The 20,645-nt window shown below is 48.6% G+C and overlaps 1 long non-coding RNA gene across 1 annotated transcript; it reads left to right on the top strand.

Annotated features, from left to right (window-relative positions):
• Positions 1-153: 153 nt before the first annotated feature.
• On the top strand, positions 154-19,651 carry LOC138261337 (uncharacterized). The gene is made up of 3 exons (XR_011199080.1): positions 154-800; positions 3,437-3,559; positions 14,037-19,651. It is a non-coding gene; the product is annotated as an uncharacterized lncRNA (long non-coding RNA).
• The last annotated feature ends 994 nt before the right edge of the window (positions 19,652-20,645 follow it).

Here is a 20,645-nt window from a genome sequence, read left to right as displayed (position 1 = left end):
ACCGTATGTGCCAGGATCCCGTCCGTGGAAGTGCGCAGGTACTTTGTGCGCATGCGTAACATTGTACGCATGCGCACTTTCAGACATTTCATACGCGCTATCCACAATAGTCCTCTTGCGGTTTATGCCATGCGCACATGCAAAATTGTGCGCATGCGCACTTTCAGCCATTTCAGGCGCGCCATCCCCAATAGTCCGCCTGTAGAACCCCGTCTCACCCCAGGAGGCTGCCCCGCAACGGACGGGTCCTGCAGAGGAATTGCTCTCAAAACAGAACTCCGTCTCACCCCAGGAGACTGCCCTGCGGCATCCGCACGCACCGCAAATAGGGCACAAACTGACGAACGAAGGGGAGGAGAAGCAGCGGGCGTGCGGATGCCGCAGAGGTGAGCCATCTGGGGCGGGCATGCGGACGACGGAGCAGCGGGGGCGTACGGGAGGATGCCGCAGAAGTTAGGTCCTGGACATTTTCTGCCATCATAGCAGAAGCCCCTTTTCACTCCAGAAGGCTCTCCTCTGCGACATCCTCCCGCCCGCCCCTGCTGCTCCGCCTGCTAGGGTACAAACAGACGGACGGCGTGGGGATGAGAACAACGGAGCGGCGGGAGGATGCCACAGAGGAGAGCCTCCTGGGCCTGCCTGCCTTCGGCCTCCATTACCGCTAGATCCTGACCAGGACCCGGCCAGGGTTCTCGGTCGTTGCGGACCACTGACCAGGCTCGTCGTCCTTCTCTCCCAGTGGGAGCATCAGCAGCCGAAGGCCTCACGATTCCAAGGAATAGACGGCGCCATCTTCTTCGGTGAGACAGACCTCTTGGGGTTTTCATTTTCATGGGGGGAGAACGTGACTGCTGAATTGCTCATTAATGCTACGCATATGTTGCTGCAACTAGAACCTTCCAGTCAACCGCCTTAGGCTGCATACAGTGGAGAGACCCTGTCGCACAAGGAACCCTGCTGCTTGCACTAAAAATGAGGGCCTTTCTTAACAAATAAGGATCGCCTAAGCAGTAATATGATTTATTATGGTACTGTGGGACTTTTTTATAAGTGATAGAGAAAAAGCTGTTAACAGTACTAGAAGCCAGCAGATGGCGATGGCATTAAAACTAGTAAAAAAAAAAGTGCATTTACTTTCCGAAGGGCACACTACAGCCCCTTTTGCTACGTGAAAACTAGTATAAAGGGAGACGCAGGCAGCATTTTCAGAGTTTGCAAGCATTTCCTGATCGGATGTAGCCTTTATCCATTTCAGTCTGCAGTTGGTCGATGCAGGGAAACAGCACTGGGACTTGGACTTCCTGTTCATGCATGTGATGCTCCACTCTTAACACTTTTAAGTCTGATGAACGAGCTCATTACATTAGCACTGAACCAAACATTGTGCTTTGCGGGGCATTAGCCCTCCTCTGGGGCAATCGGCCCTCGCAGCCACCACAATGCCCTTTCCCATCCAGCCCGGGACTACATTTTACTCCAGCTACCATATGCTGTAACTGTAGATACCGTTAACCCTCTCACCTGCCCTAAACTACCATCCACGCACAGTGCTTAATTTGTAACAAAGAGGTGCTGGTGCTCAAAGCCCGTCTTTAAAACACGAGGCTGCTGTAATTAAATCTGCCAGCACTGAATAGTGAGGCAGTGTAATCCTGAAGCCATATCGGGCCTCTTCAATCCATATAAAGCCTCTCCCTGCCCCTTCGGCTCACTCTCGCAGTTTTTCTACTTTCTCCCTTTGTGGCGCTTTTTCGTTTTTCCCTTCCTCCGTCTTTCCCACGTGTGTCTTTTGCTCGCAGCAAATGCTTGAGGCAAAAGTTTAAGCCCTGGCCCTGAAAAATAAGTGCTGGTGTTCAGCACCGGAAACAACAAGCTCACATTAAGCACTGTCCGCGCACCGTTTGTTTAATCAAGGCAGCACTTTTGTTAATGTGTTGTCTGCTATGTGGTGTTCTGATATAACCAGGGCCACGGGAGATATGTGGCAGTGGAGGGCCAAAAAATGCTGCAGCGCTGAGTAAATTATGAGGAAAGAAAAGTAGATTATGTGGTGTAATGCATTTTTTTTTTTTTTTTTTTAACTTAAGCATTAAAAGGGCCATATACTGTGCAGCAAGATGTGTTGCTGCTTTTTAGGTAACTTGCAAATCGTTTGTGTTAGAAGCAACATTTTTAAAATGAAATCTGTGGATTATGCTGCTGATAATAGATTATGTGGAAAATACAGCAAATCTATATGCATAAGCATATCACAGCTGTAAAATAGCATAATTCATTGTGCATGGATGTAACCCACAGCCTTCATTATGAACAGTACCTACCAAGCTGTTTTTTTTTTTCTGGAAAAAATGGAGCATGGTTTTAAAACACCTGTTAGGAATACACAAAATGGCAGAAAAGTCTGAGACTACCCTGTAGGTAGTAGATTCAGTGAACACATTCTAGGCAGGTCCTAGACCACCTCTCCCCATGTTTCTAATGCTTCCTACTGCTTTCTGCCTTGTTTTCACAGCTTTCTCCCTCCTTTCCCCTTGTTTTCTTAGTGCTTTCTGCCTCATTTTCACTGCTTTCTCCCCATTTTCCGGTCACGCCTGGGCAGCACATGCACTCTCTCTCCGACAGCTAATCAGCCCCCCTCCCCCATTTTTTTTTTTTTTTTACAATTAATCTATTAAGTGTGCAATGTTTAAATATGTCTAGATTTATTTAAACATTGCAGTTAAGTTCTGTTACCTTTTTTAAGAATGCAATAATTATTTTTCTACTAAAAAAAAAAAAAAAGTGTTATCTGCATAATGCCGGGACTGCTTTAATCATTTGCACCTCACCTGGGGTGTCCGGTTGTTTACTGTGTCCATCAATTCCATATTGTTTTACCCTATTGCTCATGGCAATTTATGTTAGACCCGTGTATGCGCTCGCCCCCTGCGCGTTCCTCTCAATGAATTACCAGAGTACATTTGGCCAGCAATTAATTTAACCAGCTACCGATGTGAGTAAAGTTAGGGGCATTCAGGGTATGTTCTCTTTTATCTTTTCTGCCAGCTCCACCCCTCCAAAAAAAAAACGCAATCGGGTTAAACGCCTGGTGCTGGACAACTGTTCAAAGATGACAGAAATATCACATAGCTCACTTCAGACTTTGAAAAATTGGAGTTCCTCAGCATGATTAACATTAATCTGGTGTCAGTAGCGGACCTCTCCATACTCCCCAACCTGCAGAATGTAAATACAGGGGTACAATGAACATTAGGTTTTCGGTGATGGGTGATGCAACGCCTGTAATGGCATATGGGTTCTGCAGTGCTAACCTGTATAATTTGCGTTGAAATGTTAGGTTATCCTAATTTGCAATTTACAAGTACCTGCAACTTTTTATTTCTGTAATGTGGATGTAGCAGGGCTGTTATACTGTGGTGTATTTTTTATTTACTAGTTGGAACTAAGTGATAATGGGACCTCCAGGGGTCTTGAAGTCTTGGCAGAGCAGATGGCATGCCTTATACGTTTTAACCTGAGTGGCAACAAAATAAAGGACATCAACACATTGGAGCCTCTGGTAAGTGCAAGAGTGCATACTCTTCCCAGCATTGAGCTGAGTATGGCATATGGACAGGCTATGACTTTAGCTGTTTGTCTACCTGTGGACAGACCAGTTAATAAAGCAGAAACACTCCGTGTGCAGGCATGCAATGGTTTGTATATGCCCTCTTCTATGAAACTGAATTAGCTCATCAACAATCTGCCCGCTTCTATCCAAAATTACATGCCCAAATAATCTGCACCAATCCAAATCAATCTTCCCTGCTCCATTCTGACCAAATCCAATCCACCTTAATCCACTTCAACTCAATCCATTCCAGGCCACTCAGTTCACACTAACCAATCCAATTTCAGTTTATTCCTTTTGTCCCCCATTTTTGCCTGCTTTCTCACCTCCTGTCTAGCCTCGTCCACCGCCTCCTAGCACTCCTCCGAGGACCTACTTAATGGAGGCCGCACAGCGGATGTGTAGTGCTGGTGCACCACTGGTGTGCTGAAGGGAAGCCTGTCCGTGTCTGGACCAGGGTCAGTGCTAGGACCCCTACCTCATGCATGTGAAAAATTGATTTCTTAACTTGGCGTGAGGGCTTCAATTTGTCAAACTTTCAGTTCCATTTGTTTTTTGCTGAGAGCAAAATTGTATTCCTTCAGCAGCCCTACTCAATTTCGTTCTTGCAAATGTGCAGGTTTCTTAGAATTGCTTTCAAAACTTTCCCGGTCGTCTAGCTTCCCTATGTTCTTAGGTATGTTATCTCTGTGTTTGAATATCCTATTCTTGTGGTTCAAGTGTGTTAAAGGGAGTGTTTGCTTGAACGTGTTAGGAAATTATGATGCATGTATAGTGTGGTAAAGTGGGTTTTTTGCAGTGTATCCTACTCAATGCACTTTCAATAGTTAAACACGCCACCGAGGTCTGGGACTCTATCTTCATCCCTCACTGTGGGTGTCATCTTCCTCACTGAAACCTGTCTCAACCCCGCCTCTGAAAAGTAGATAAAGCAGACTGATAGCCCTCCTGGTGGCCCACCAACCCCAGCACCCACCACCCATGCACGCAACCTTCGCATCATACTGGACTCATCCCTCTCCATGACACAGTGAATCAACGCCAAATCATCCTCCTGCTTCAACACCCTTCGCATGCTACGCAAGACTTTCAAATGGATACCTCTAGAAACAAGAAAAACAGTCACCCATGCCCTCATCCGCAGCAGACTGGACTACGGCAACGCCCTCTATGCTGGGCCCACAGCCAAACTTCAAAGAAAACTCAAGCGAATCCAGAACGCAGCCGAACGACTCCTCCTCAACCTCCCCTGCCACAAACACATATCCACCCACTTCAGATCACTACACTGGTTTCCCATCAACAAAAGGATCATTTTCAATGTCCTCGTCCACGCTCACAAGGCCCTCCACGACACCGGACCGGCCTACCTCAACAGAGGAGTAAAATTCCACACACCTACTCGCCAACTCCGCTCCGCCGACCTCGCCACAGTCCCCCCGCATCCAATGCACCACCTCCGGCCGCAGATCCTTCTTCCACCTCGCCACCAAGACCTGGAACTCCCTCCCCACCAACCTATGCAAGACCCAGGACCTACTAACTTTCAGAAAGCACCTAAAAACATGCTTTTTGAGCAGTAACCGGCCAATCGGAGGATGGATGCTCATTTTCAGAAGCTCAGGATACCAGACTCTGTGCAGTCTGGAGCCACATGGATTACTTGTGTCTGGTCGTCCATGATCTTCTTGAAACATCTGGTCAGAAGTGAAATGGGCACAAAGACATACAGAAGGCCTGATCTCCGCTTGCATCGCTGAATGATTGCGGTCTTGCAAACTCCAATGCGCAATACTGTTATTGCGCGTTCTGTTTGAAGATGAACAGCTCTAACCATGGCTTTCCCCATTGCAGAAAGAGTTCTTGCGCCACCTCTGAATGGAGATGTCACTCATAATCCGCTAGGCATCAATGGCCGAGTTGTCTGCCATGGCTTTCGGGGAACCTGCCAATTGTTCAACCACCAGGGTTATGCCCTACTGTTCCAGCCATGTTCAGAGACGCAGGGCCTTTTGACAAATGTTCCATGACCCCACCCTGCCTTGCTTGTTGCAGTGCCACATGGCGGTGGTGTTGTCCATGAACACCTGCACTAACTTCCCCTTTACAGAGGGAAAATGTGCTTTAAATGCTAGCCGGATTGCCTGGAGCTCCAGGAAATTGATGTGGAGTCCGGATTCTGCCAGGCACTAGAGTCCTCTGATCTCCATCTATCTGAGATGGCCGCCCCATCCCAGAAGTGGCGGATCTATCACTACTGTGAGGTCTGTTTGGTGAAGGGAGAAGAGTCTGCCTTTGAGCCAATCATAGTTCATAATCCACCACTGCAGGTCTTAAGCAGTTCCCTCCGAGATCCGGACCACATACAAGAGATTCCCCTGATGCTGCACCTACTGGAACTTCAGGTCTCACTGCAGAGACCACATAAGCCTTCTTCCATGATTTATCAGCAGGATGCATGGGGCCCAGCAGCCTCAGTCAGTCTCACCGAACTCAAGATAGAGGCCAAAACATTGGTATAATAACCTGAATATCCTGGACGTGCTGCTCAGGAGGATTAGGCCGAAACTGCACTGTGTCCAGCACACCTCTGATGAACGAGTATTTGAGAGGGAGTCAGGTGTGACTTTTGTATGTTTATAGTGAACTCCAGTGACTGCATGGAGGCCTGCCGTAGTCTGTAAGTGGGAGAGGACAGTCTGGGGCAAGATGCCTACAACAGGCAGTCATCTAGGTAGGGGTGGACTGAAACCCCTGACCTGTGCAGATGAGCTGCGACAGCCGCTATCACCTTGGTGAACACCTGAGGTGCTACCATAAACCACAGGTAACGTCTGTGGGCAGGCAGGATAGGAATGTAAAAAAGTATGCATCCCAAGAGTCCAGTGCTACCAACCTGTCTTGGTCTTGGGCAGACAAGACCTGAGCCAACGTGAGCATCTTTAACTTCTCCTTCTTGAGGAAGAGATTGACGATTAGTAGGTCTAGAATAGGGCGAATTACTACGTTTCACTGTACCGGCCGTGTCTACTAGCTGGAGTGCCCTGGGACATTGCAACACCAGGCTTGAGGTTCACCGCCAGGTGTTTACAGTTCCTGCAGAGGGAGATGTGAAGCACCTCCACCCAGGACAGGCTTAGTTTCTGACCAGAGTGTACAAGGCACTCACCCCTTGTGGTCATCTGGAAGTGGCGGGCTGGCACAGACCGGTCAGCCTTGCACTAGTAGTTGAGCTAACATTCAGAGGGAATCTATAATATGCCCTCTGTGTGTATTTCTCAAATCCCACACTAGCATCAGTGTGGATTTATTGTGCTGAGAAGTTTGACACCAAACTTCCCAGTATTCAGTGTAGCCATTATGGCGCTGTGGAGTTCGCAATGACAGACTCCCAGACAATATACTCAGTATGGCTACCCTGCACTTAATGTCTAAGAATTGACTTAGACACTGTAGGGGCATAGTGCTCATGCAGCTATTCCCTCCCCTATTGTATAGTGCACCCTGCCTTAGGGATGTATGGCCTGCTAGAGGGGTGTCTTACTATGTCGACTGTCTGCAGAGCAGTGTGCATGCTCTGAGTGAGGGGTCCCTGAGGGTGGCATAATATGTGCTGCATCCCTTGGTGACCTTCCCTGGCCACAGGGCCCTTGGTACCAGGAGTACCTTTTACAAGGGACTTAACTGTGTGCCAGGGCTGTGCCAATGGTGGAAACAAAGGTACAGTTTTAGGGAAAGAACACTTGCTGGGGCCTGGTTGGCAGGATCCCAGCACACTGCTAATCAAAGCTAGCATCAACACTTGCAACAACAGTGCAACACCTTAGACAGAGTTATGGCCCCCTATGGTGAGAGAGAACGCTCTTGAGGGAACAAAACAAAGGCCTGCTCTGTGTGGAGGTGATAACACCTCATCCAGGCCGGATGGACTTTCTAGGGTGGGGAGCTTCAAAGTCCTTGCTGTCTTCGAAATACGACCCAGGCCTCTCCAAGTAGAGGAGGAGGCTGTTCCCCCAAGCCTGGGTGACCCCCTCCTTCCCCCAGTCCTGACCCACTTTTGGAGGCAGGACAATTGGGCAGCTTAGGAGGAGTTCCCACTTCAGGCAAGGCCCACCCCTAAAGTGGACGAGCTGAAGTGGACACTTCTTTCAGATTCCTCCCTCTTGGATGGAAGGAATTAGGCCAATCAGGTTTGTGTTATTCACACTTCCCAAAGGAATTTGTCATAGGACGCAGTGTAGTCGCCCTAAAGGTGAGCAGCCCTTGACTACCACCTGGTACCCCTGAAATGCCGCAAAATTTAATATTTGAGTGCAACCATGAACTCTAGAACTCATGATTTAAGTTGACCTAAGAAGAGCTGGACAACACGCAAGTCTCCCAGCATAGAAGTCTGAAGACAACAGACTTGGTCCCAGTCCTACTAGTCTGTATGACACCTTCAAATAATGTGCCCCCAGAAGAAAGCACACCTGCACTCGGAGTCCTTGGACTTTGGGGAGCAGGACCATTGATGTCCCTACAACCCCTGGCATCTCAACTTACCTAAGCAGCTGTGGGTTGACCTCTTTCTGGGCTCCTGGCCAGAGCCTGCAGCCTGTTACTGGAAGTCATCTCCTCCCTTGAATAACATTGGAGCCAGACCGTGTGTTGGCACTTTGCTCCTCGCCACACCATTGCCACTGAGGGTGAAGGTTTGGTGCTACCTTGTGCCACCCCCCTTCCCCACCAGTACTTAACTCAACTGCAGCAGATCGACCCATGACCTCCCTCTAGTCACTTGTAAGTAGCTCTTCAGCAGATACCCAGTCTCCTTTGGATAGCATTGGGAGCCGGACCGCCCCTTTGCCACTGAGGTTGTATGTTTGGTGCTGCCTTGTTCCCCCACTCCTCCTCCCCCTTCAAGTTTTCCACACCCCTAAACCCAGTGTCTACATCAACCCACAGAGACAAATGTCTGACATTGCTTTTACTTACCTGGGAACAGCGCGTCTTCATCCCCTCCAGACTCCATTGATTAATATTGGGCACTGACTCTCACTTGAGCTCTGCACCCAGCTGTCCACGTGCTGCAGTGGGTGCACGTTTTCTACCAACATGATTCTTGCGCAGTGCTAGTCTAAAACACTGGGACTGTAAGTCAAGTACTTACCTTTTTTTCCTCCCGTAGGTTAATATTGAAGACTCCGAAAATTGCACAATGTCTATTATTGTAATAGAAAAGTATTTTTACATACCGGGGGGGGGGGGGGAGAATATATATATATATATAGTTTTTTTTTGGGGGGGGGGTTCTAATCATGTAAAAAAGCAAATGTTTTTTTTTTTTTTTTTTTTTTAATTGGTCTCAGATTTATTCATTAAGTGTGTCTCATTTATTGTCTCTGTGTGCAAAAAATGCTTGACAATGCTTGATAAGCCTAACTGCTCGCCCACACTACCACAGATAGAGCATTAGAGTTATCTACTTTGGCCTCTGCAAACCAACTGGGGATTCGATGAACTTTCTGCCCAGTGTACTACTTTTAGTACACTATATAGAAAGCCAGCTTCCTGCACAACTTGTCAGGGGTGGAGTGTTAAATGAGGATACAAGGGTTGCACGGTGCAGGACAATCGTGGTGTGTAATCATCTTGTTCACAGGAGCCCCTGTGCTTGCCTCTGGCCAGGTTCCCAGCAGAACAACAGTAAGTGACTCATTGAAGGGCAGGAGGGGTTCAGAAGTGGAAACCCTAAGCTGAAGGGGTTAGCCTTGACTGCAGCTGAAGGCAGTCTGAAGTCAAGGACCGCCGCTGCACTACGCACAACCATTGTATACGAAGCTACTTCCTCCCTAGCCACAGTGGGGGAAGAGCAAGCCAGTATCGGAAGAGGTCTCTAGTCCACTGGCCTCTCCTAGTTCCTCATACCAATCCATAGATCTCAATAACTGGTGTTCTAAAGGGTCCAGTGACCCCCCTCACAATCTTCTTTCATGCCTGGCTGTTGAAAATAATGCTCAGGGAACGATCTGGCCACAACGGGTGGTGGAATCGGTGGCGAGTAACACTGTTCTGGCTGCGGACCGTCTGGAATCAGAATAGGGTGGGTGCCGGGGGGGCATCAGCGTCGTGACAGGCACCAGAGAATGTTGCATGGGTACGTCAGGCACCGTTCCAGACTTGGATACATGAGACCCCATTAGATCCTCTCTAAAGTCTTTTACCAGAAAGGGGGGAAGCTCCAGCTCCTGGAAAAGGTGAGTCAGACATGGCATCAATGCTGTGGAATGTTGCCTGGAACTACGATGTACTGAAGTTCTCACGTCAGCCGATGGACGAGACAGAGTTGACTTCCTTTTAGACTTCTTTTTTGTTTTTGTGGACCCAAAATTCCAGAGGGCCTTGAGTGGGGAGAAGTGGACTTGGGGTTTTTGGAGCAGTCCTGCAAACCTTCTCCTTGACCGGGACCTCTGAGGAGTTGAGCTGGATGCTGTCTACTGCTGGGCCGCAAGCAGATTTAGGGACCACTCCCTGAAAGCCTTGAGACCAGGCACCACTCTGCATGCCGAGCACCTCCACCAGACTGCCGTCGTGCTCTCGACCCCTCCCTCGCCGCTGCCACGAGTACAAGGCCCTCCACCACCGCCTGCGCCTCATCCTTGGTGTCTAGTGGTTGACGTAAGTATTGTGTGTGTGTCTCTTGTAATCTATATTAGTGCGTTTGTTTTTCTGTGCCTCTTTTCTGTTTTATTGCCTTCTTTGCCTTCATTTTTTTTTGCCTGTTTTATTTCCTGTTTTTATTGCCTTCTGGTTCTGTTCTCTCCTTCTCCCCGGTTCCTGCCCCCATTTGCCACCACCTCCCACCTCTCCTCCTTAATGCCAGCCGCAGGCGCGCCAGAGGCAAGCCCGTCTGTGCCTGGACCGTGCCCAGCGCCAGCCCCCCTGCCCCTCGCGCCCCCCACACAGCCAGGCGCCAATACACCACTTCAGAACTCCTCACGCTCAACCCCAGCCACACCACCGCCTGCATCCAGGCCCCTGCCAGGCACACCCACGGACCTTTTTTCTGCCACTTGTACACTTCACCTGTGCTCAAGCCACCAAGCACCACAACGCCAACCGCCTTAGCTGCATCCTCCTCAACACCCGCTCCGTCCACAAGCACGCCTTCGAACTCTGTGACCTGCTCACATCAACCTCCCCAGACATCGCCTTCCTCACTGAAACCTGGATGAACCCTGTAGGAAAATGGCTCCCTGTTGCAGTTACCCCCCACTTTTTGCCTGGTATTGATGCTGACTTGACTGAAGTGTGCTGGGACCCTGCTAACCAGACCTCAGCACCAGTGTTCTTTCACTAAAAATGTACCATTGTTTCCACAATTGGTACAACCCTGGCACCTAGGTAAGTCCCTTGCAACTGGTACCCCTGGTCCCAAGGGCCCTGAGACCAGGGAAGGTCCCTAAGGGCCGCAGCATGTGTTGTGACTCCTCACCTAACACATGCACATTGCCATTGGAGATTGTGTGTGTTTGGTGGGGAGAAAAAGGCAAAATCAACATGGCATCCCCCTCAGGATGCCATGCACACAAAATACTGCCTGTGGCATAGGTAAGTCACCCCCTCTAGCAGGCCTTACAGCCCTAAGGCAGGGTGCACTATACCACAGGTGAGGGCATAGCTACGTGAGCAGTATGCCCCTTCAGTGTCTCAGTCTATTCTTAGACATTCTAGGTACAGTGTGCCCATATTAAGTGTTTTGTCTGGGAATTTGTCAAAACAAACTCCACAGCTCCCCTGTATTTTACCCTATCCTTCAGTGCAGGACTGACTGATGTGTGTGCCAGCCTGCCACTGAGACGAGTTTCTGACCCCCCTGGGGTGAGAGCCTTTGTGCTTTCTGAGGCAAGAAACAAAGCCTGCACTGGGTGGAGGTGCTTAACACCGCCCTGCAGAAACTGTAACACCTAGCAGTGAGCCTCAAAGGCTCATGATTTGTGTTACAATGCCCCAGGGCACTACAGCTAGTGGAGATGCCTGCCCCCTGGACACAGCCCCCACTTTTGTCGGCAAGTCCAGAGGAGGTAATGAGAAAAACGAGGAGTCACCTACCAGTCAGGACAGCCCCTAAGGTTCCATGAGCTGAGGTGACCTCTGCCTTTAGAAATCCTCCATCTTGAGTTTGGAGTATTCCCCCAATAGGAATAGGGAGGCCCCCCCCCCCCCCCCGTTCAGGGAGGAGGCACAAAGAGGGTGTAGCCACCCTCCAGGACAGTAGCCATTGACTACTGCCCTCCTGACCTAAACACACCCCTAAATGTACTATTTACGGGCGACCCAGAACCCAGGAAATCAGATTCCTGCAACCTACACGAAGAAGAAGGACTGCTGACCTGAAAGCCCTGCAGAGATGACGGAGACGACAACTGACTTGGCCCCCAGCCCTACCAGCCTGTCTCAAGAATCAAAGAACCTGCACACTGAGGCTTCCGAGGTCGCTGGTCCCTGTCGAATGCGTCAGAAGACTGCCCTGAACCCGAAGGACCAAGAAACTCCTGTTAACAGCGGCACTGTTCAAAAACAGCAACGACTTTGCAACAAAGAAGCAACTTTCAAAGACTTCACTCTTCCCGCCGGAAGCGTGAGACTTCACACTCTGCACCCGACGCCCCCGGCTCTAGCTCCAGAGAACCAACCCTGCAGGGAGGCCTCCCAGGCGACTGCGACCTCGTGAGTAACCTGAGATGACCCCCACAGCAAAGCATGCAGAGAGGATTCAGAGGATCCCCCTGACCGCAACTGCCTGGAACAAAGAACCCAACGCCTGGACCAAGCACTGCACCCGCAGCCCCCAGGACCAGAAGGAACCGAACTCCAGTGCAGAAGTGACCATCAGGCGACCCTCTGCCTAGCCCAGTTGTGGCTGGCCCGAGAAGCTCCCCTGTGCCCTACCTGCGCTGCTAGAGTGACCACCCCACCCCCTCCCGGGTCCCTCCATTGATTCGGATTGAAAACCACCCGACACCTGCTAAGCACACTGCACCGGCCGCCCCTGAGCTGCTGAGGGTGTGCCTACTTGTGTCCCCACAACCCACCCCCTCTACAAAACCCTCCTGGTCTGCCCTCCGAAAACATAGGTACTTACCTGTTGGCAGACTGGAACCTGAGCACCCCTGTTCTTCATAGGCGCCTGTGTTTTGGGCCCTCCTTTGACCTCTGCACCTGACTGGCCCTGTGTTGCTGGTGCAGTGACTTTGGGGTTGCCTTGAACCCCCGACTGTTGACTTTTGCACTGTGTCCACTTTTAAAATAGCTTATTGCCATTTTAACTAAAACAGTGTATGTTACTGCTCTAATTCAAAGTTCCTTACTTACCTATATGGAGTACTTTGCATTTTATGTATTTACTTCAAATCTTGTGGTTCTAAAATAAATTAAGAAAATATATTTTTCTATATAAAATCTATTGGCCTGGAGTTATGTCTTTGAGTGTGTGTTCCTCATTTATTGCCTGTTTGTGTACAACAAATGCTTAACACTACCCTCTGATAAGCCTACTGCTCGACCACACTACCACAAACTAGAGCATTAGAATTATCTGATTTTGCCACTATCTTACCTATACGGGGAACCCTTGGACTCTGTGCACACGATCTCTCACTTTGAGATAGTATATACAGAGCCAACTTCCTACATTAAACAAAATATTTGTGTGGCAGAAATACGGAACTTCTAATGTTTTAACCTGCTCTCAATAGTGGTGATGACGAAAACGAAGGCGGCGTCAAATATTTGCCCAAGATCACAGCATATAGCAACAGTGTGATCATCAAGTATATTACAGGTAGGTGCAGTAACTTGTTCAATTAAGTAAGCACCGCTAGCATAGTAACACGTTGAAGTTTTTTGGAAAACAGATTGCTTCGTGGTTCATATTCACAAATCTAAAGCTGCAATCCCTACGTTAGCCTACACAGTTCTGTAACTGGATCGCTGCCAGGCAGCAACATTGGAATCCCTGCACACATTTATCAATCACTACTGCCAGTTAGGCCAGGTGAGTAGGGACTGTTATTGTCCTTTTCCATCAACCACAATGAATGCTAATACTTGCCTGTTGATTCTAAGGTTAAAAATCTGCAGCTATCCTAATATTCAACTGTGGTCCTGAAATAGAATGTACAGGTTCCTAGCTTTCTAGCAAGGACACTGGCAAGCAATGATTATCACCCCAGCCCACAGCAGGAGGCTTCTGTTCTCATGATGACAAAGGTGATGGAGAACACAATTGTGACTTTCCTATGGTAGAAGTATTTTGCTGTTATCAGGCATTTGAGGACTGTATTGGAGAATATTATGTGACATTGCTATTAGACTAAATTGGTTGCTTTACACAGTCCTATTCATTGTGAAAGAAAGAGTTGCGTTGTCTTTTCTCTTCTAGGAACTGCCTTTCCTGAATAGGAGCGAACATGAAAGAACTGACGGCTTTCTTCACAAGAAGAAAATGGGGGCATAAACATCGACAGTAGACTGTTATGAACTGTCAGTTTGATTGGTTATGTGGAATACTTCTTAATTTTAAATGTATTTGCTGTTCCCTCAGGATTACTGTTGCACCTAGCCTTTTCTGCAGGATCACCCCCAGTCTTTTTGCCTCTTTCCTCCTAATTGTTCTGACCAGTCTTTGTTTGCTTTAGGACTCTGGGCACTTTACCACTGCTAAAACAGTGCTAAAGTGCAAGTGCTCTTTGTGTAAATTGTACTGTTGATTGGTTTATCCATGATTGGCATATTTGACTTACTGTTAAGTCCCTAGTGAAGTGCACTAGTGGTGTCCAGGGCCTGTAAATCAAATGCTACTAATGGGCCTACAGGACTGGTTGTGCCACCTACATTAGTAGCCCTGTAAACATGGCTCAGACCTGCCACTGCAGTGTCTGTGTGTGCAGTTTTAAACTGTCAATTTGACTTTGCAAGTATTCCCACTTGCCAGGCAAAACCTTCCCTTATACTATGTCAAGTAGGCCCTAAGGGCAGGGTGCAGTGTATATTTAAGGTAGGACATATACTAGTGTGTTTTATGTGTCCTAAGTGAAATACTGACAAAATTTGGTTTTCACTGTGCAACGCCGATCCCTCTCATAGGTTAACATGGGGGCTGCCTTTAAGTATCCTTAAAGCGCAGATTCCTGTTGAGAGCAGATAAAAAGTTGGAGTTTAGAGTCTCTGAACTCACAATTTAATAATGCATCTTTTAGTGAAGTTGGTTTTTAAAATGTCTATTTGAAAAAGCCACTTTTAGAAAGTAGGAATTTTCTTGCTTGAACCATTTTGTGCCTCTGCCTCTTTGTAGATTGTCTGTTTAGGTCAGTTTGACATTTGGAGCTGTTTTGCCCCTCTCTAGACATTGACACAAAAAGGGGTGGGGTGTATCCTGCATGTCCTGATGAGCCACCTGAGCTACAGGGGAGGGAAGTCTGGTCGTTCACACCTGAAAGGGCTGTGCCTGCCCTCACACAATGCAGTCTCTGTCCCCCCTGGTGTGCGCCTGGGGCCTAGCCTGGACAAGGAAGGATCTTGCAAACACTTGAGCCTTTGCTTTCAAGTTTGCCAACTTCAAAGGCAGAACAGGGCATAAGAAGACCCAAAACTCCAGACTTTTAGAATCTTTCTGGAGTTAAGAGGAACCTCTGCCAAGGAGAATAGCTGAAGAGCTAGAGGAGTACTGTCCCTTTGCTGTGTTGCTTTGCTGGACTGGCCTGCAGTTGCTGCTTCTGCCTTAAAAGAGTGCAAAGGGTGAACTTCGCTGTGTGTCCTTGTAGGAAAGTACCATCTTGCCTGGCATGTTACCCCCATTTTTACATGTATGTCAGTTAGTTTTTTTTGCCTGTCTCACTGGGATCCTGCTAGCCAGGACCCCAGTGCTCATAGCTGTGGCCTGAATGTGTGTTCTCTGTGTGGTGCCCAACTGTATCACTGAGGCTCTGCTAATCAGAACCTCGGTGTTTATGCTCTCTCTGCTTTAAAATTGTCACTGCAGGCTAGTGACCATTTTCACCAATTCTAATTGGCACACTGAAACACCCTTATAATCCCCTAGTATATGGTACCTAGGTACCCAGGGTATTGGGGTTCCAGGAGATCCCTATGTGCTGCAGCATTTCTTTTGCCACCCATAGGGAGCTCAGACAAACCTTTACACAGGCTGCCACTGCAGTCTGAGTGAAAAACGCACACGTTATGTCACAGCCATTTTACACTGCACTTAAGTAACTTATAAGTCACCTATATGTCTAGCGTTCACTTAGTGAAGGTTAGGTGCAAAGGTACTAAGTGCTCAGGGCAATTTCCCTGGACTTTGTGAGTGCGGAGACACCATTACACGTGTGCACTACATATAGGTCAATACCTATATGTAGCTTCACAATGGTAACTCTGAATATGGCCATGTAACATGTTTAAGATCATGGAATTGTCCCGTCCCGTCCCCCCCCCCCCCCCCCCCATGCCAAATCTGGTATTGGGGTTCCAATGCCATGCATCCCCGGGGCTCCAGCATGGACCCCAGGTACTGCCAAACTAGCTCTCTGGGGTTTTCTCTGCAGCTACTGCTGCTGCCAACCCTCAGACAGGTTTCTGCCCTCCTGGGGTCTGGGCAGCCCAGTCCCAGGAAGGTAGAACAAAGAATTTCTTCTGAGAGAGGGTGTTACACTCTCCCTTTGGAAATAGGTGTGAAGGGCTGGGGAGGAGTAGGCTCCCCCAGCCTCTGGAAATGCTTTGAAGGGCACAGATGGTGCCCTCCGTGCATAAGTCAGTCTACACCCATTCAGGGATCCCCCCTCAGAATATGAGAATTCTTAGTATCTTATGATGGCCTGCGGTGTTGTATTTTGAGTGTTCGTCCGGGAGCATGCCCCTTGTGGTAGTCTTGGAGCCGCCATGACACCGAGTTGTGTTAGTCTGATTACTCTCTTCAGTGCGGTTGTTATATGCCTGAGAGTTAGCTGTGCTGTTCTACAAGTATCTCTATGTATTACATTGTGGCAATCAGCATTTGATAAATGTGTTTTTAGTAGGTCCCCACTCCCCTATTGGGTGAGCAGCAGATGTGGTGAATGGGCATGTCACTTATCTGTCCCATGGTGAAGAGTAGATGTTTTAGAAGCGGGTCCGGATCTCCGGGGCAGCTGTCTTACTGTGGGTTTAGTGTTCAGTATGTTGATCTTCTGATGGTGGTTTCAGGGGGGAGCGGGATTTGTCTCTGCCCGTGTCTTGAGTGTGATCAATCACTGCTTGCAGGATGTGCTCCCGGGATTCCTGTGTCTTTGGGGACCGATCATATCCTCGGCCTCTTTTTTGCAAAGGGGGACGTTGAGTCTGGGGCCATGGAGTTGGCAGACTAATAGCAGTTTCTGTATGCGGCGCTGGGGAGCTCCGGACGGCCGGGGCGGTGTCCATAGATTGCGGGGTCACACTATGTAGATAAGCGCTGAGGTCCTCGGGTCAGTGAAGTCTCTGGATGTGCTGTGATGTGTGATCCACATACGTGCTGGTTCAAAAAGACCATACTTGATGTCTAGAGATCTCAATTGCGGACGTAGGGCAAGAAATGCTCTTCTTCTGTCATTTGTTAACCTCGAGAAGTCTGCTGCCACTCTGATTTCGTGTCCATCCAGTGATATCGGTTGTCATGCTTTAGCTGTTGAGATGACCTGGCGGGCTTGTTCATGGCGCAGGAAACATGCGATGATAGGGCGTGGTTTATTTGCAGACGCTTTGTGTGAAGGCCCTTTTCTGTGCACCCTCTGAAATTCTGGAGGTGGTGAAAACTCTATGCCCAAGTGGTTGGTCAGCAGGGAGGTAAGAGAGGTTTTGATATCTGATCCTTCTTTTTGTTCCGGTATGCCAAAAAAGCGTACATTGTCTCTACGACTTCGGTCCTCCAGTTCAGTAAGTTTAGCTCTGAGCGACTTTAGTTCTTCTTCCTGATCAGGGGTTGTCGCTATATGGTCTTCTACTGCCGACAGGCGCTGATCTAGGTTATTTGCTGTTTCTCTGAAGCCTGCTATATCAGCGCGGATTGAGGAGGATGCTAAAGTTAAGTCTGTTATTTTTAAGTCCATTGCCTCCAGGTGTCGTCCAACTGAGGCAATCTTTTGCAGTATACTGTCTGTGGCGTGTAGTGCGGGTTGATCTACCGGGGGAGATGTATGCCCCTGTGATGCCGTTTGTGCCGTCATAGCTTTGGGTTGAGCAATGGCATCCGAGAATAGCAGTTGACGAGAATGTTTACTTGCGGTCTTGTCGTTGGGCATTGTTCTCAAGGGGTGGAAATCAATTAGGAGATATTATTTTAAGAGCTAGCACTTGTAGGTCCACGGAAAGTTTCCTTGATTTCCAAGGATGGGTCAGACCTTGGGGTATAGGATCTGCTGTGGTCTGCTAAGCTTTAGAGCGTGATCTATAGAGGATTAGAATATGCTCAGTTTCTGATAGAGGTCCATTGATATAAAGCTGAATAGAGATCAATGAATTTGAGTGTGATGCAGCGTGCAACAGGGGGGTATCTTGTCTATGTTTTATTTTAGATCAGTCTCTTATTGTGGTACCCAGTATCATGGTTCTTGTTTGTGGGAGGGCAATTGACTGTTTGGTTGGAGGATCGGGTTGCGTAGTGCGACACGTGTTGTTCTACTCTTCCTTCTTCTTCCTATTCCGGCTTTCCTCCCCCTTCTTTGCTTCTTTATCGTTCCTTATGTGAGAAATCTTTGTCCCTCTGTTGCTCTTTGAGATCCTTTCTCTGTCTCCCTTTTGTCTTCCTTCTCCCTTTTCCTCTGCCTCCCCTCTGGGTGTCGTGGAGGTTCTTATTCTTTGCGCGCTAGATCATAAACAGGGGGGGGGGGGAGGGGGGGGGAGTAGTATGTCCTTTGTTTGCTGCTGGTGGTGTCGTTAGATAATGTTATTTGAGGGGTCTCAGCGTGCGGTCTCCTTCAGGCACTATTTAGTCCTCGTGTGATATTGCTTCTTTTCCTTTCCGCCGTGGTCGTCGTGGTTGTCCTCAGGCCTAGGTTCCTCAGTGGTCCATCCTCCTCGGGGTCCCCTCTCCCTCCATCCGCATGAGGGGGCAGTGCGGCGCTCCAGCACCCGGGGAGGCGAGGCGGAAGAGGGCCGATCCGGGCGCCTCCCTCGTGACGGCCCCCGGGCCCGTGTGGCACCGCATCTTAGTCCCCGGCTCCGCGGAAGCTCGGAGGCCGCATTTGCTCTCGTGTCTCCGGACGCGTCTGCTGTCGCTCGGGTCCCACAACTTCGCCCCTCCGGAGGCCACCTCCCTCCGCCAGCCGGGAGGCCACACTAGGGGTCAGGATCGCAGCGGGAAGACCCTCTGTTTGCCACCTTGACCTGCCTGGCGCTCGGAGATCTTTTCTCAGGCGGCCATTTTCTTCGACGGCCAGACCACACCCCCCCTCCATTGCTTTCAATGCAAAACCCAACACCTACTTTGCAAACTTCACCCAGCCGCCTCTGTGCCGCTGAGGGTGTATTTTGTGTGCCTGTTCGTGACCCCCCCCCCCCCCCCCCCCCCCCCCCAGTGCTCTACAAAACCCCCCTGGTCTGCTCCCCGAGGACGCAGGTACTTACCTTCTAGCAGACTGGAACCAGAGCACCCCTAGTCTCCATAGGCACCTATGTTATTTGGGCCCTACTTTGACCTCTGCACCTGACCAGTCCTGTGTTGCTGGTTCTGGGTTGACTTGAACCCCCAACCGTGGGCTGCCTATGCCCCGAAGACTGAACTTGTACATGCTTTACTTACCTGCTAAACTAACTTGTACTTACCTCCCCCAGGAACTGTTGATTTTTGCACTGTGTCCACTTTTAAAATAGCTTATTACCATTTTTGCCAAAACTGTGTCCATTACTGTTTTACTCCAAAGTTCAATATTTACCTATGCCAAGTACCATACAATTTATGTATTTACTTGGATTCTGAATCTTGTGGTTCTAAAATAAATTAAGAAAATAATATTTTTCTATATAAAAACCTATTGGCCTGGAGTTTGAGTGTGTGTTCTCATTTATTGCCTGTGTGTGTATACAACAAATGCTTAACACTACCCTCTGATAAGCCTACTGCTCGACCACACTACCACAAATAGAGCATTAGTATTATCTATTACTGCCACTATCAACCTCTAAGGGGAACCCTTGGACTCTGTGCACACTCTCTCTTACTTTGAGATAGTATATACAGAGCCAACTTCCTACACATTTCCAATGCAATTGGTCTCACATTTGCTTGAGGTAGAGCTATTAGCATTGTAAACTCCTAACCGTACTTTTCTTGCCCTATAAATTGGAAATGAAAAGTAATACAAGGTCGATGTCCAAGGCAGTTACCAAACCGCCACGAGGAGGGACAATCGTAAAGCATTTACCATTGATAACAAATAACTATGAACGAGCAATAGTGATGGGCATGGCTAAAAGCCCAAATAGATGACACCACGTCAGAAAAGCAGCACTTGCACACTGCTATGCTTGACCTCAAAAGGACTACACGTTAGAACTTGAATACAACACTATTAAGTCAATGCAGTAGCAGCAGGAGAGTAACAATTTGCAGACTAAAAGGTGAAGTGTGAGAAAGAAACACACACAAGCCAAGACAGAAACTACAACAAGCATCAAGTGATGTAAATGGACTGTCATATGGCAGGAGCATAGTGCAGGTTATAGTGGAGAAGAGAGAGGAATAGAGTAGAATTGAATATATTGAAAAATCCTTTGCACACTTCGAAATTTGTCTGAAATAACATGTTGATCACATTTCAGTGATGCAAAGTTCTGAAATCTGAGGGGAGACACAAACGTCCTTCCACCCAACATTCCCCAAAGTCAATGGTACCTTGCTTGTGCCGGTAGGCCAAGTGACTGCAACAGAGAAGGCCCCAAAAGGTACTGTAACAATAAGGATAACTGAGGTGAGTGTGCTAATTAAGCCTGGGATCTAAAACCATTTATGGACACCCTACAAAACCCAGTCAGTTCT

Source organism: Pleurodeles waltl, chromosome 10, assembly GCF_031143425.1.
Source record: "Pleurodeles waltl isolate 20211129_DDA chromosome 10, aPleWal1.hap1.20221129, whole genome shotgun sequence".
NCBI classification, from domain to species: Eukaryota; Metazoa; Chordata; class Amphibia; order Caudata; family Salamandridae; genus Pleurodeles; species Pleurodeles waltl.
Note: the sequence above shows the minus strand (reverse complement) of the source record. Positions and strands in the feature narration are given on the sequence as shown.